The following is a 14479-nucleotide window of genomic DNA, read 5'->3' as shown; positions in this document are numbered from 1 at the left end:
TGATTCCCCTCGCAGGACATGTGACAGGGGTGTGGCTCGTCTGTTCAGTAGGCCAGCAGCTCAAACCCCTGAGGGAAGGGGGAGCAGGCAGATGGACGAGTACTGGAGCCCAAGTAGGCTTATGTTACAGTGTGCTCTTTCAGCCTTATTGTCCGGGGACAGCTGAGTGTCAACCCCCTTGTCCTGGGTTCTTGTCTGGTGTCCTGAACCAATCAGAACACATGAACTGTTTGAAAGGTGATGAATGCAGAGACTATTGAGCAGTGGGAGCAGCTTTCAGAGGGATGGGGAGCTGCAGCGGGAAGGTGGAGGGTAGGAGGAGAAAATTTTCGCCTGGAGTTTGGCTGTTCTCGGAGACACTCCTCTGGAAGTTCAGACACTTCTTCCTTCCTTCTCCAATGACACCCTGCTGCCCTCTGCCACTCTCTGCCATTTTCTACCACTTCGTTCCTCTTGACGATCAGCCACTCGTGTGTGTGCCTGCTAAATTCTTAGATTTATATGGGTACAGGATAGGGTTTGTGGTGGGCCAGAGTGTTCTTGGAAAGTGCAACATTCAGACATGAAAACAGGAGCACCTGTTCTCATTTACGTCCACCAGCACAGGCCCAAGGGTGGAGCCCTTACCAGGGACTCTGCCCTTTTCTACTGAGCACTTCCCTGCCTCACTCACATATCAAAAATACAGAAATCTGAACACCAAAGTAAAACAGAGGAAACCATAGGTAATGGAACAAAAAAAGAGAAATTTAGAATAAGTGTTGTCTGTACTGTCACATACAGAATAATATATTGCAGTGATAAAAAATAAAGAGACACAGATTATGTAAATAAAATCACCAATAAGAGTAAACAAGCAGAAAAAATCTTAAAATATAAGCCAAAATGCAAATAGGAATAGATGGAGGAAATAATTTGTGATTGTATGATCAAACTGAAGAATTTTTTCAGAACATAGGAAATATGTTTCAAAGCACAAAATCAATCTAATAAAATAAAAAAAAACCATGAAGACAAAATACACATAAACGTGTACACACACATACACCCAAACTGACATAGTGAAATTGGAGAGCACCAAGAATATAGAGAGAATTCAAAACATTCTTTAGAGGAAATACCAGACCCCCAACAAAAGAACAAGAATCACCATAACTTCAAACACTAAAAAAAAAAAAAAAAAAAGGTCTTAAGGGGGATATAGAAAATTATATAAAATTTCTCACAATTTGGAACCTAGGATTCTATGCTTAGTCAAATTATATCCATTGTCTGGGAAAATAGAAGTATTTTCATATATTAAAGTCTATGTATGGATGGATTCAGGAAATTTATTTTGCATAGAACCTCTGAAATAATTCCCAGAGAATATGTACATTAAAGAGAAGACAATATGAATCTAAGAGAAGTAGTTGGGAACCATAATTATTTGCAAGATACTAACAAACTTATGGGTATAGAATATTAAGAAGTATTAAAGTATTGTGTTAAAGGGCATGGAAACCCAGCCAGACTGATAATTGGAATTCAAGCTTTCCTACTAATTATCTATGTGACCTTGGACATGTTTCTTAACTTCTTTCTGGCTCAATGACTTTATTTGTAATATGGGAAAAATAAATGTATTCACCTCATAAGAGTATTATGAGCATTAAGTAAATTAGTGCTTGTCAGGTGGTTAGAACAATTCCTGGCAAATGATAAGCACTCAATAAATGTTAACTATAATTATTTTTAATGCAAAAGTTAATAACAATTTTGAACTAAAACTGCAGGTATTATAAAATGGAATTCATTTGGAATCGAGAGAAGATAAGTTTAGGTAGCATGTTTTCTAATGTTTTGCCTTTGGTATAATAGATAGCATGGGTACTGCTTAACTTTTGTCATTCCCAGAAATATGTTCATTTAGGAGTGTGTGTTAAAAATTTAGTCTGAGTCAATTCCTGTTTTTTGAAACCAAAGAAACTGGTGCAATTTTCTCCTTGTCCTTCTTCAGAATTAACTTTTCCTTTATGATTCATTCTTTAGTTTAGTATTTCTAAAATATATTTGGGGGAAATAAATGACTTTGGGAAAGCATATCAGACACTCATATGTGTGTATGTGTGTGTGTCTGTGTCTATAAAAAATTCGTGATTGTTTAGAAAAGATATTTAGTATTGGTTTCTTTTCTGACTCACAATATTTAGTTTATTCAAATAAATAAAAATATCAAGGGAGATAGAAGTATTTTTTCATAATAGATCATAGCTTTAAAAGACTGAGGATACTAAAATCCTAGTTTATACATCTTTAAAATGTATTTTCCTATAAATTAATATGCAAAATCTTTAGCATAGCAAATAAAATAATTCCTTTAACCCTTGTGTAGTTTCCTGGCATACTCTACTGTTACTTTCTTGTAAACTTCAGTAAGAAATTATATTAATCATATCATCTTGTCTTTGTGCCTTTGCTCAAGATGTTCATTCAAACTAAAAAGCCTATTCTCTTCCAAAAAACATGTGCATGTGTATACATACGTATGTATACATATGTATGTATACATATGTTATAGCTACACATTTTAACCCTGCATGAGTGAATTTCACCTAACATCTCCTCTAAGAAGGCTTGCCAGATTTCCTGCTATCAGAAATCGTAAATAGTTCTATGAACTTTTTTGGAGGAGAGGGATCAGGATTAATAAACTGAGTACTGTGCATCATTTCTAACTAACAAACTATCTTGTTCCCAGGCACTGTGTATGAGTTCAAGACTTCATTGACTATATTACCCCGTATTAGTGGAATTTTCTTCATGTAAATTTTCCCCTAGAGGTTGGAGAGCATACAAAAATACTATTTCATATTACCCCTATTCTCCCATCATCACAATGCTTTCATCCTTTAGCTCTTTTTCTTTTCTACCTACATAGTTTCCACTTCTCTGTGTGAGGTGAGAGAATTTCCCCAGCAATTGGTAGGTGCCTGGTCTCTTCTTGGGATTCAGACTCTTTATGGACTCAAGTATGAGTGACTAGTATGATCATTCTCTCCTTGTCAAATTTTATTACCCAGGTCTTAAAAACTATACATATATTACAGTGCAAGAGTTAATCTCCAACGGTCCCTTTCAGGACCACATCTAAGATCAGTGTTCTCTTTGCATATATAAGACACGAATATAAAAAGTGTGTCTCTCATTCCTGAACTTAAGCTCCTATATAAATTCCTTTTTGATTAGTTTGTAGTTGAAAGTTGCTATGTTTAATCATGTCTCCCTCTTATTTCCAGGTTTCATGCCACATTTGATTTTGTTTCAACATTGGACAATGACACTTTTTGTACTCTTCTTCAGTTATTTTTTCACCTGGAGTTATTGATTTCCTTTGTTTTCCCTTTCGTTTCTCCTTTAATTTATACTTATTTTCCTTTTAACTTAATTATGTTATGTATCTAAGTTCTTGATTTTATTTCAGTGTATTGGAGTTAGTTGTTAAAAATATGTGTTCAATCTGGCGTATTGGCTTGCAAGCCTGTTTAGTATATTTTTAATGTTTCTATAACAGCTCTTCATTTCTGACGTGATGAAAGAAAAAGTAAATCTTGCATCCTTCTATAAAGTGAGAAGGCAAAACAATCTGACTTCTAAAAAAGTTTTATTTTATTTTCAATTGACATACAATAATTGTACATGTTTATCGGGTACAGTATGATGTTTTGATACATATATACAATGCATAAGATGCAGATTACCCTAATCTGCCTTTTTGATCCTATACGCTAATAGTGTATGTGTAGATCTGAAGAAGAAAACAGTTCCCATCAATTGCCCCTGAGATCTTATATATCCTCAGAGAATCGCAAAGCTGCTGGTGCAGATGTTTTCCAGTCTGAATGGCAGCTGAGAAATAATTTCCTATGATCCTAAGCTACAACAGAAAAATCAGTCCTAGAATTGTGTAGTGTGAGGGGAGATGAGGTGGGGCACCATGTTGCCCAGCTCTGTCTCTCCTTGGTTTCTCTTGACTAAGCTACATTTCCAATGCATGCCACGGAACAAGTGCCTCATGCTATGGGGCAAAATATGTTCTCTAAGGCAGAACACATGTCAGAAAGGTTTAGGTTTATCAGAATGAACACTTACATTGAAAAACCAGGTTAAAATAAAAAAGCTTAATGCAAAATTTTTTGGTGAGTGTTTCTTCTTCCATAAAAATGAAGACAAACCTCAGAAGAGAAGCCCATAATGGCAAATCTATTGCATCAATTAAAAGTGGAAACACTAGCTGAGTCATGAGGTGATTATTTCATGCTGGCAGTGGATCTGAACTCTTTGTACGCATTTCAAACATTTCTCATGCTTTTCAGTTATTATCCTGTCAATGTACTCAGCACATTATAAACAAATGGACGTCAGGAAAGCAATTAGAGATTTAGTACGTATTGCTCTGCACAGTGCTTTATCTCCATTTTTCTTTTATTTGTTTATATGGTAACGTAAGGGCACGGCTCTCTAATGCCATTCCACTCCATAAATGATGGTGAGTGACAGATTTTCCTTTGAGGTAGTGTAACTGTTATTGTTGTTTTTATTTTAACACATATTTTTCAATTCTCTTTGACTTGTGCACTGATGAATATGGCTTATGGGCAAGCACTCACACTCTATTATTCATTGACAGGGCAAATAGAGATAGAGACTTAACGTCAGATTCTTAAATAAAGAAAAGAGCACTATTTAATGGGAAACGCTGACACAGAGATGATTTTTTTTTTTTTTTTAAAGTGGCAAAACTGGGTGTCCTCATTTCTTTCTTCCTTATTCCTGGCTTCAAGGCAAAATAATTTGGAGTCTATATATTTCTCTGAAAAGCAATGTGCTTAGGAATTTTATTTTATTCTTATTTATTACTATTACTATTTAGAGACAGGGTCTCACTCTGTCACCCAGGCTGGAGTGCAGTGGCACAATCACAACTGACTGCAGCCTTGATGTCCTGGGCTCAGCTGCTCCTCCCACCTTTGCCCTTAGCCTCCTAAGTAGCTAGAACTGTGGGCACCTGCCGCCATGCCTGGCTAATATTTTTATTAGTTTTAGAGATGGGATTTTGTCATGTTACCCAGCCTGGTCTTGAACTCCTGGGCTTAAGTGATCTGCCTGCCTTGGCCTCCCAAAGTGCTAGGATTACATGTGTGAGCTACTGCACCTATCCAGGAATTTTAGAAGTCCTTTTACTGGCCTCCTAACTAGGCGCTGAGATTAAATTTGAATAGAGCACTGCATAAACTGTTCTCAAAGCAGGATTTTACCCAGTAAAGATGTCCACTGTAGTGGCCGAGACCACACTGGGAGCTGGACCTTTCATGGTGCTCCTTCTCCTTGATTCTCTGTAGGCAATTTTCATTGTTCCTATTTCTCCAAGACTGATGAATCAAAACAAGAGGCCGTTTTCTCATTGTCTTATTTCCCTGCAGGACATTTTTGGAGAAGCTAGGTTTAATCCTGGTATTTTGCTTAGGACAGATTTATTTTTTAAACACCCAAGCCCAAAATAAGATGATAGCCAGGTATTTGTTATCAATTCAGTGTACTTATTCAATCAATGGATTCTAAATGAAGAGGGACCAAATATTAACCAGCAATGGGTTGCAAGTACTTTTTTTCTTTTGATTTTTTTATGTTATATGGTCATATTGATCACATGTTATAAAGCAGAAAAATAATTTGAGATAGTAGTCAGCATTTTCTGCTCCTTTCCCCATCCCTATCAACCACCTATACTCAGGCTGTCACTAATTTTAGGAAGGAGCTATCAGATCAGTGTTGGAGAATAACAGCACAAAAGTTTTTGTTTCTATAAAGAAGAGCCTAGGCTTTAAGCACAAGGTCCCAATTTTTTTTTGCATAGTCACAAAATTGGTTATTTTTGACCTCCCACTTTTTCAACCTCTCCTCCTAGACTCCCTCCCATCTGCCCCCACATGAGAATTGTGTAATCTTCCAAAAGAGTGAGGATTTTTGGAAGAAATGGGAAATAAAGTGAGTGAGATGTGATCAGCTTGCTCCCTCATGCCCTGCAGACCACCTGGCCAGGAAGGGTTGTCAGTGTAGGTAATCCACTAAAACACTGAAATCTTAGGGGATAGGGGCCTCTTTTCTCTCTCCTTGTTTATGCCTTTGAGGAAACTCATGACCTCTGAAAGAAGATCCTAGAGATATGAAATGTGTGGTGGAGTAGCAATGGTGGAGTGAGCAGCTGTTTAAATGTGAGAAGGCCAGAGGCTAACTGCAGCCAGCACAGCTCCTAAGTGAAATGGAAGCCCATTCAGAACCGGCTCTGGGTCCCCTACATGGCAGGTAGGTGAACTGAGAGAGCAAGTCAATGTGTGGGGAGGCAGACTCAGGTACCATCTCAGATGCTACAGCACTTCTCAAGTTTTTCTTCAATGACATAAGAGTTACTCCTGTTTGCTCTTATTACATAGTTTTTTTTTCTTTCAAACAATTTGCCATGATCTGCCTTTTGTTTTAGGTCTATTCAGTTTTGGAACCTGAAATAAATATGCAGGCATCTTAGTAGGGGCCCAATAAATGTGAAGAATTTAGTGGTTTTGTTTTACAATCAAATATATTTCTTACACAGATTATGAATTGTCATGAAGGCAACTACCATATTTTACATATTTCTTTCCCATGCAATGAGCTTCATATCCACATGACACTCTGAAGATACAGAAAGACGGAGAGTTAGGTGAGAAAACAGAGTGAGAGAGATTAGCATGTGAATTCTAAAAACTTTTTGCTTATAATTTTTTTCTTTTTAATCTTTATGGCTTTCATTTTTCTCCTTCTCTTTTTTCCTTCTTTTCTCCTTCCTTCTCCCCACTCCCAATTAAAAAATGATTGCAGTGGCTAGAATTTCCAGTATAATGTTGAATAGAAGTGGTAAGAGCTGACATCCCTGTATTACTCTGGATCTTAGAGGAAAGCATTCAGTCCTTCATCATTACATAGGATGTAAAGCAGTAGGTATTTTAACCCTTTCGCAGGTTGAGGGAATTCTCTTGTACCCCTAGTTTGCTGAGAGTTTATTACTATTATTGTTATTATTTAACATTTGACAAAATGAGTAACTGCATTAGAATAGTGTCAAAGATTACAAGCACTGTCTGTTTGGGGTGGCAAATTATATAATTGTTGTGCCACAGTTTACTCATCTGATAAAATGATGACAATGACATCATTTGCATTAAATGATTGGTTTGAGAAATAAATGAGATACTATTTACTACGGAAGGTAACATGATGTTTACCACAGAATAAGCACCTAGGAAGCATTTGTTGAATACACAGATAGGTGGCAAATTGGATAACCAGCTTTAATTTGAAGGACATGGGAATCTGAGTGGATAATTATGTACTGAAGTCTAAACAAGCAATCATAGTATTGCTTACTTCAGTAGCTAACACCCAAACAGGGTAGAATTCTGATTTGTGAGCATACTCTTTATTGTCTCCTTAATTTAGAATTACGTCACGGAGGAAATAAAAGAGAGTTTACCTGGTTATGATGCTTTGACAAAAATGCCGCTATTTTGGCTCTCAGTACAATTACAGTGCTATTTCCATTATGTAAAACAAAACTCACCTAAGGTTTTAGCCACATTTTTTCTTTCCCTCCCTTTTCTTCTTTTCTCTCCCTTTCTCCTTCCTCGCTTTTTCTTTTCTTTTCCTTTCCTTTTTTTCCCTCTGACATGTGTGCTGACTGTATGCCCAGTCCTCTGATAGATGCAGACCGTACAATGGCGCATGAGGAACATTTAAAATCGAATGAGAAGACACACCGTATTATCCTACACCGTGTGCTCGATCAGTGATGCTATGGGAAAGGATAAAGAAACTCACAGGTGAGCTACCAAACTTAGATTTTGCAGTTTATGAAAGATTTCCCAGCAGAAGTAACATTTAACATGAGACCCTCAGAATAAAAAGGAGTTAGCCAGAAAAAGAAGTTGTTCGTTAAGATTGTTCCACTATGAAAACACAAGAAACCTGGATATATGAGAGGTGGACAGAACAAAGAAATAAGGGCAAGTTAGAAGGGATGGTGCCTCAGGTATGATGAAAAAGAGCTATCTGGAATAACCTCATTTGAGCCAGTCAATAATGTTGAAGGATTCAGTTTTTACCCAGAGATGTTAACTAATTAGATGGACTCACACATCCAGGATAGCAAGAGTATCAAGGGTATTCTTGGCAAGAATAGCAAAGATGTGGGAACAAGTGGGTTTAGCACTGAGTATTCACAAGGTGATTCTCAGCAGTCCCTGGTCCTGAAGGAGTGCCCTGTCCAGATTTCTTGGCAACCATTGGTATTTAGCTGAACAAATTTTTAAAGAATTTCAAAAAAGCGATTTGCTTATGGACAATGAAGGCAAGTCTGCTAATCTGGACAAAAAGTTGACAATTATGAAACACCAATTGAAACAAACGGCTCCTTCCTTCCTTCCTTCCTTCCTTCCTTCCTTCCTTCCTTCCTTCCTTCCTTCCTTCCTTCCTTCCTTATTTTTCCATAAGTTATTGGGGTACAGGTTACAGGTGGTATTTGATTACATGAATAAGTTATTTAGTGGTGACCTGTGAGAATTTGGTGCACCCATTACCCAAGCAGTATACACCGCAGTTTATTTGTAGTCTTTTATGCCTTGCCTCCCCACCCACCATCCTTCTACCCACGTGCCCAAAGTTGATTATATGATTCTTATGCCTTTGTGTCCTCATAGCTTAACTTCCACTTATGAGTGAGAATATATGATGTTTGGTTTTCCATTCCTGAGTTACTTCACTTAGAATAATAATCTCCAATCTCATCCAGGTCACTGCAAATGCTGTTAATTTATTCCTTTTTATGGCTGAGTAGTATTCCATCAAATATATATTTATATATAAATATAAATATATATGAATACATTTTATGAATAAATATAATATATATAAAAATACATTATATATATATGTCTGTATGTATATCACAGTTTCTTTATCCACTTGTTGATTGATGGGCATTTGGGTTGGTTCCACGATTTTGCAATTGTGACTTAAGCTGCCATAAACATGCATGTGCAAGTTTCTTTTTCAAATAATGACTGCTTTTCCTCTGGGTAGATACCCAGTAGTGGGATTGCTGGGTCAAATGGTAGTTGTACTTTTGGTTCCTTAAGGAATCTCCGTACTGTTTATCGTCGTGGTTGTACTGATTTACATTCAATTAGCAGTGTAAAAGTATTCCCTGATCACTGCATTCATGCCAACATCTACTGTTTTTTTGATTATGGCAATTCTTACAGGAGTAAGATGGTATCACATTGTGGTTTTGATTTGCATTTCCCTGATCATTTGTGATACTGAGCATTTTTTCATATTTGTTGGCCACTTGTATAACTTCTTTTGAGAATTGTCTATTCATGTCTTAGTCCACTTTTTAATGTGACTGTTTGTTTTTCTCTTACTGATTTGCTTGAGTTTGTTGTAGATTCTGGATATTAGTTCTCTGTCAGATGTATAGATGGTGAAGATTTTCTCTCACTCTGTGGGTTGTCTGTTTACTCTGCTGACTGTTCCTTTTGCCGTGCAAAAGCTCTTTAGCTTAATAAGGTCCCAGCTATTTATCTTTTTTTTTTTATTGCATTTGCTTTTGGAGTTTTGGTCATGAAATCCTTCCTAAGCAAATGTCTAGAAAGGTTTTTCCAATGTTATCTTCTAGAATTTTTATAGTTTCAGATCTTAAGTTTAACTCCTTAATCCATCTTGAGTTGATTTTTGGATTAGGTGAGAGATGAGGATCCAGTTTCATTCTCCTACATGTGGCTAGCCAATAATCCCAGCACCATTTGTTGAAAAGGGTGTCCTTTCCCCACTTTATGTTTTTGTTTGCTTTGTCAAAGATCAGTTGGCTGTAAGTATTTGGGTTTATTTCTGCATCCTCTATTCTGTTCCACTTGTCTGTGTGCCTATTTTTATACCAGTAACACACTGTTTTGGTGACTTATAGTTTGAAATCAGGTAGTGCGATGCCTCCAGATTTGTTCTTTTTGTTTAGTCTTGCTTTGGCCATGCAAGTTCTTTTTTGGTTACATATAAATTTTAGAACTGTTTTCTTCTAATTCTGTGAAGAATGATGGTGGTATTTTGATGGGGATTGCATTGAATTTGTAGATTGCTTTTGGCAGTATGGTCATTTTCACAATATTGATTCTACCCATCCATGAGCATGGATGTGTTTCCATTTCTTTGTGTCATCTATGATTTATTTTAACAGTGTTTTGTAGAAGTCTTGTAGAGGTCTTTTGACTCCTTGGTTAGGTATATTCCTAAGTATTTTGCGTTTTTTTGTAGCTATTGTAAAAGCGGTTGAGTTCTTGATTTGATTATCTGATTGGTTGCTGTTGGTGTATAGAAGAACTACTGATTTGTGTACATTAATCTTGTATCTGGAAACTTTGCTGAATTCTTTTATCAGTTTTAGGAGCTTTCTGGAGGAGTCTTTAGGGTTTTCAAGGTAAATGATCATATTATCAGCAAACAGTGACAGTTTGAATTCCTCTTTACCGATTTAGATGCCCTGTGTTTTCCTCTCTTGTCTGATTGCCCTAGCTAGGATTTCCAGTACTATGTTGAAGAGTAGTGGTGAGAGTGGGCATCCTAGTCTTGTTCCAGTTCTCAGGGAGAATGCTTTCAACTTTCCTCCATTCAGTATTATGTTGGCTGTGGGTTTGTCATAGATGGTTTTTATTACATTTAAGGGATGTCCTTTGTATGCCGATTTTGCTGAGAGTTTTAATCATAAAGGGATGCTGGATTTTGTCAAATTCTTTTTCTGCATCTATTGAGATGATCAAATGATTTTTTGTTTTTAATTCTTCTTATGTGGCATATCACATTTATTGACTTGTGTATGTTAAACCATCCCTGCATCCCTGGTATGAAACCCATTTGATTATGATGGATTATCTTTCTGATATACTGTTGGATTCAGTTAGTTAGTATTTTGTTAAGGATTTTAGCATCTATATTCATCAAGGATATTGGTCTGTGTTTTCTTTCTTGGTTATACCCTTCCCTGGTTTTGGAGTTAGAGTGATGGTGGCTTCATAGAATGAATTAGAGAGAGTTCCTTCTTTCTCTATCTTGTGGAATAGTGTCAAGAGGATTAGTACTGATTCTTTGAATGTCTGGTATAATTCTGCTGTGAATCAGACTGGTCCTGAACTTTTTTTCCTTGGTAGTTTTTAAATGACCATTTCAATCTGACTGCTTGCTATTGGTCTGTTCCGGGTATCTGACCAGGAGGGTTGTGTTTTTCCAGGAATTTATGCATCTCTTCTAGGTTTTCTAGTTTATGTGTGTGAAGGTGTTCCTAGTAGCCTTGAATGATGTTTTGTACTTCAGTAGTGTCAGTTGTGATATCTCCTGTTTCATTTCTTATTGAGGTTATTTGGATTTTCTCCTTTTCTGGGTTAATCTTGCTAATTTCTATCAATTTTATTTATGTTTTTGAAGAACCAGCTTTTTAAATTTATGTTTGTATTTTTTGTTTGTTTGTTTCGATTTCATTTAGCCCTGCTCTGATTTTAGTTATTTCCTTTCTTCTGCTGGGTTTGGGTTTGGTTTGTTCTTGTTTCTCTAGTTCCTTGAAGTGTGACCTTAGAATGTTAGTTTGTTCTCCTTCAATTTTCTTGATTTAAGTGTTTAGGGCTATGAACTTTCCTCTTAGCACTGTCTTTAGTGTATCCCAGAGGTTTTGGTAGGTTGTGTCATTATTGTCATTCAGTTCGAAGAATTTTTTAATTTCCTTTTTGATTTTGTTTCTGAGCCAATATTCCCCCAGAAGCAAGTTATTTAATTTCCATGTATTTGCATGGTTTTGAAGATTCCTTTTGGAGTTGATTTCCAGTTCTATTCCATTGTGGTCTGAGACACTGCTCCAGAAAGCTCCTAGAATTGGTCTGATAATTTCAATTTTCTTAAATTTACTGAGACTTGTTTGGTGGCCTATCACATGGTCTATCAGGGAGAAAGTTCCATGTGCTGTTGAATAGAATGTATATTCTGTGGTTATTGGATGAAATGTTCTATATATATCTGTTAGGTCCATTTGTTTCAAGGTATAGTATAAATCTATTGTTTCTTTGTTGACTTTCTTTCTTGATGACCTGTCTAGTGCTATCAGTGGAGTACTGAAGTCCCCCACTATTATTGTGTTGCTGTCTATCTCATTTCTTACGTGTATTAGTAATTGTTTATGAGTTTGGGAGCTCTAATATTAGTTGCATATGTTTAGGATTGTGATATTTTCGTGTTGGACAAGGTTTTTTTTACCATTATATAATGTCCCTCTTTGTCTTTTCTAACTCCTGTTGCTTTACAGTTTGTTTTGTCTGATATAAGAATACCTACTCCTGCTCACTTTTGGTGTTCATTTGCATGAAATGCCTTTTTCCGCCCCTTTACTTTATGTGAATCCTTATGTGTTAGGTGAGTCTCCTGAAAACAGCAGGTAGTTGGTTGGTGAGTTCTTATCCATTCTGCAGTTCTGTATCTTTTAAGTGGAGCATTTAGTCCATTTACATTCATTGTTAGTATTGACATATGAGGTACTGTTGCATTAATTGTGCTCTTTGTTGCCTGTGTACTTTTGTTTTGTTTTGTTTTTGCTTTTCAATTTGCACTTTTGTTTTATAGGTCCTGAGTAATTTATGTTTTAAAAGGTTCTGTATTGATGTGTTTCCAGGATTTGTTTCAAGATTTAGAGCTCCTTTTAGCAATTCTTTTGGTGGTGACTTGGGAATCGTGAATTCTCTCAGCATTTATTTGACTGAAAAAAACTGTATCTTTCCTTCATATATGATGCTTAGCTTCGCTGAATACAAAATCATTGGCCAATAATTGTTATGTTTGAGGAGGCTGAAGATAGGGCCCCAATCCCTTCTGGCTTGTGGGGATTTTGCTGAGAAATCTGCTGTTAATCTGATAGATTTTCCTTTATAGGTTACCTGGTGCTTCTGTCTTACAGCTCTTAAGATTATTTCCTTTGTCTTAATTTTGAATAACTTGATGACAATGTGCCTAGGCGATGACCTTTTTGCGATGAATTTCCCAGGTGTTCTTTGTGCTTCTTGAATTTGGATGTCTAGGTCTCTAGCAAGGTCAGGGAAGTTTTCCTTGATTATTCCCTCAAATATGTTTTCCAAGCTTTTAGAATTATTTTTAACTCAGGAACACTGATTATTGTTAAGTTTGGTCATTTAACATAATCCCAGACTTCTTGGAAAATTTGTTCATATTTTCTTATTTGATTTTCTTTGCCTTCATTTGATTCAGTTATTTGGAAGACCTTGTCTTTGAGCTCTGAATTTCTTTCTTCTACTTGTTCAGTTCTATTGCTGAGACTCTCGAAAGCATTTCACATTTCTAAAAATGTCTCCAAAATTTCCTGAATTTTTTATTGTTTGTTCTTTAAGCTATCTATTTCCTTGAATTTTTCTCCCTTCACTTCTTGTATCATTTTTTGTATTTCCTTGCATTGGGCTTCACCTTTCTCTGGTGCCCCCCGATTAGCTTAATAACTAACCTCTTGAATTCTTTTTCAGGTCTGTTAGGGATTTCTTCTTGGTTTGGATTCATTTCTGGTGAACTAGTGTGCTTGTGAGGGGGTGTTAAAGATCCTGGTTTTATCATATTACTAAGGTTGGTTTTCTGGTTCCTTTTCATTAGGTTAGGCTCTGTCAAAGGGAAGGTCTAGGGCTGAAGGCTGTTGTTCAGATTCTTTAGTCCCACGGGGTGTTTCATTGATATAGTGCTTTCCCTCTTTCCTATAGATGTGGCTTCCTGTGAGCTGAACAACTGTGATTATTGTCTCTCTTCTGGGTCTAGTCACCCAGTGAGTATACCCAGCTCTAGGCTACTACGGCAGGTTATCTGCACAGAGTCCTGAGATGTGAACTGTCTATGGTTCTCTCAGCTGTAGATACCAGTTCCTGTTCTGGTGGAGGAATGACAATGTGCCTAGGCGAAGACCTTTTTGCGATGAATTTCCCAGGTGTTCTTTGTGCTCTGTGGGGCCGGCTGGGTGTTGCAATGGACTCCGTGAGGGTTCTTAGCTTTGATGGTTTAATGCTCTATTTTTGTGCTGGTTGGCCTCCTGCTGGGAGGTGGCACTTTCCAGAGATCCTCAACTGTAGTAGTATGGAGAGGGACCAGTGGTGGGCGGGGCCCTAGAACTCCCAAGATTGTATGCCCTTTGTCTTCTGCTATCAGGGTGGGTAGGGAAGGACTATCAGATGGGGGCAAGGCTAGGCGTGTCTGAGCTCAGACTCTCCTTGGGTAGGTATTTCTGCAGCTGCTGTGAGGAACGGGGTTGAGAGTCCCAGGTCACTGGAGTTGTGTACCTAGGAGGATTATGGCTGCCTCTGTTGAGTCATGCAGGTTGTCA

Source organism: Chlorocebus sabaeus, chromosome 13 (assembly GCF_047675955.1).
Source record: "Chlorocebus sabaeus isolate Y175 chromosome 13, mChlSab1.0.hap1, whole genome shotgun sequence".
NCBI classification, from domain to species: domain Eukaryota; kingdom Metazoa; phylum Chordata; class Mammalia; order Primates; family Cercopithecidae; genus Chlorocebus; species Chlorocebus sabaeus.
The sequence above is the reverse complement of the archived record's forward strand: the minus strand, read 5'-3'. Positions refer to the sequence as shown.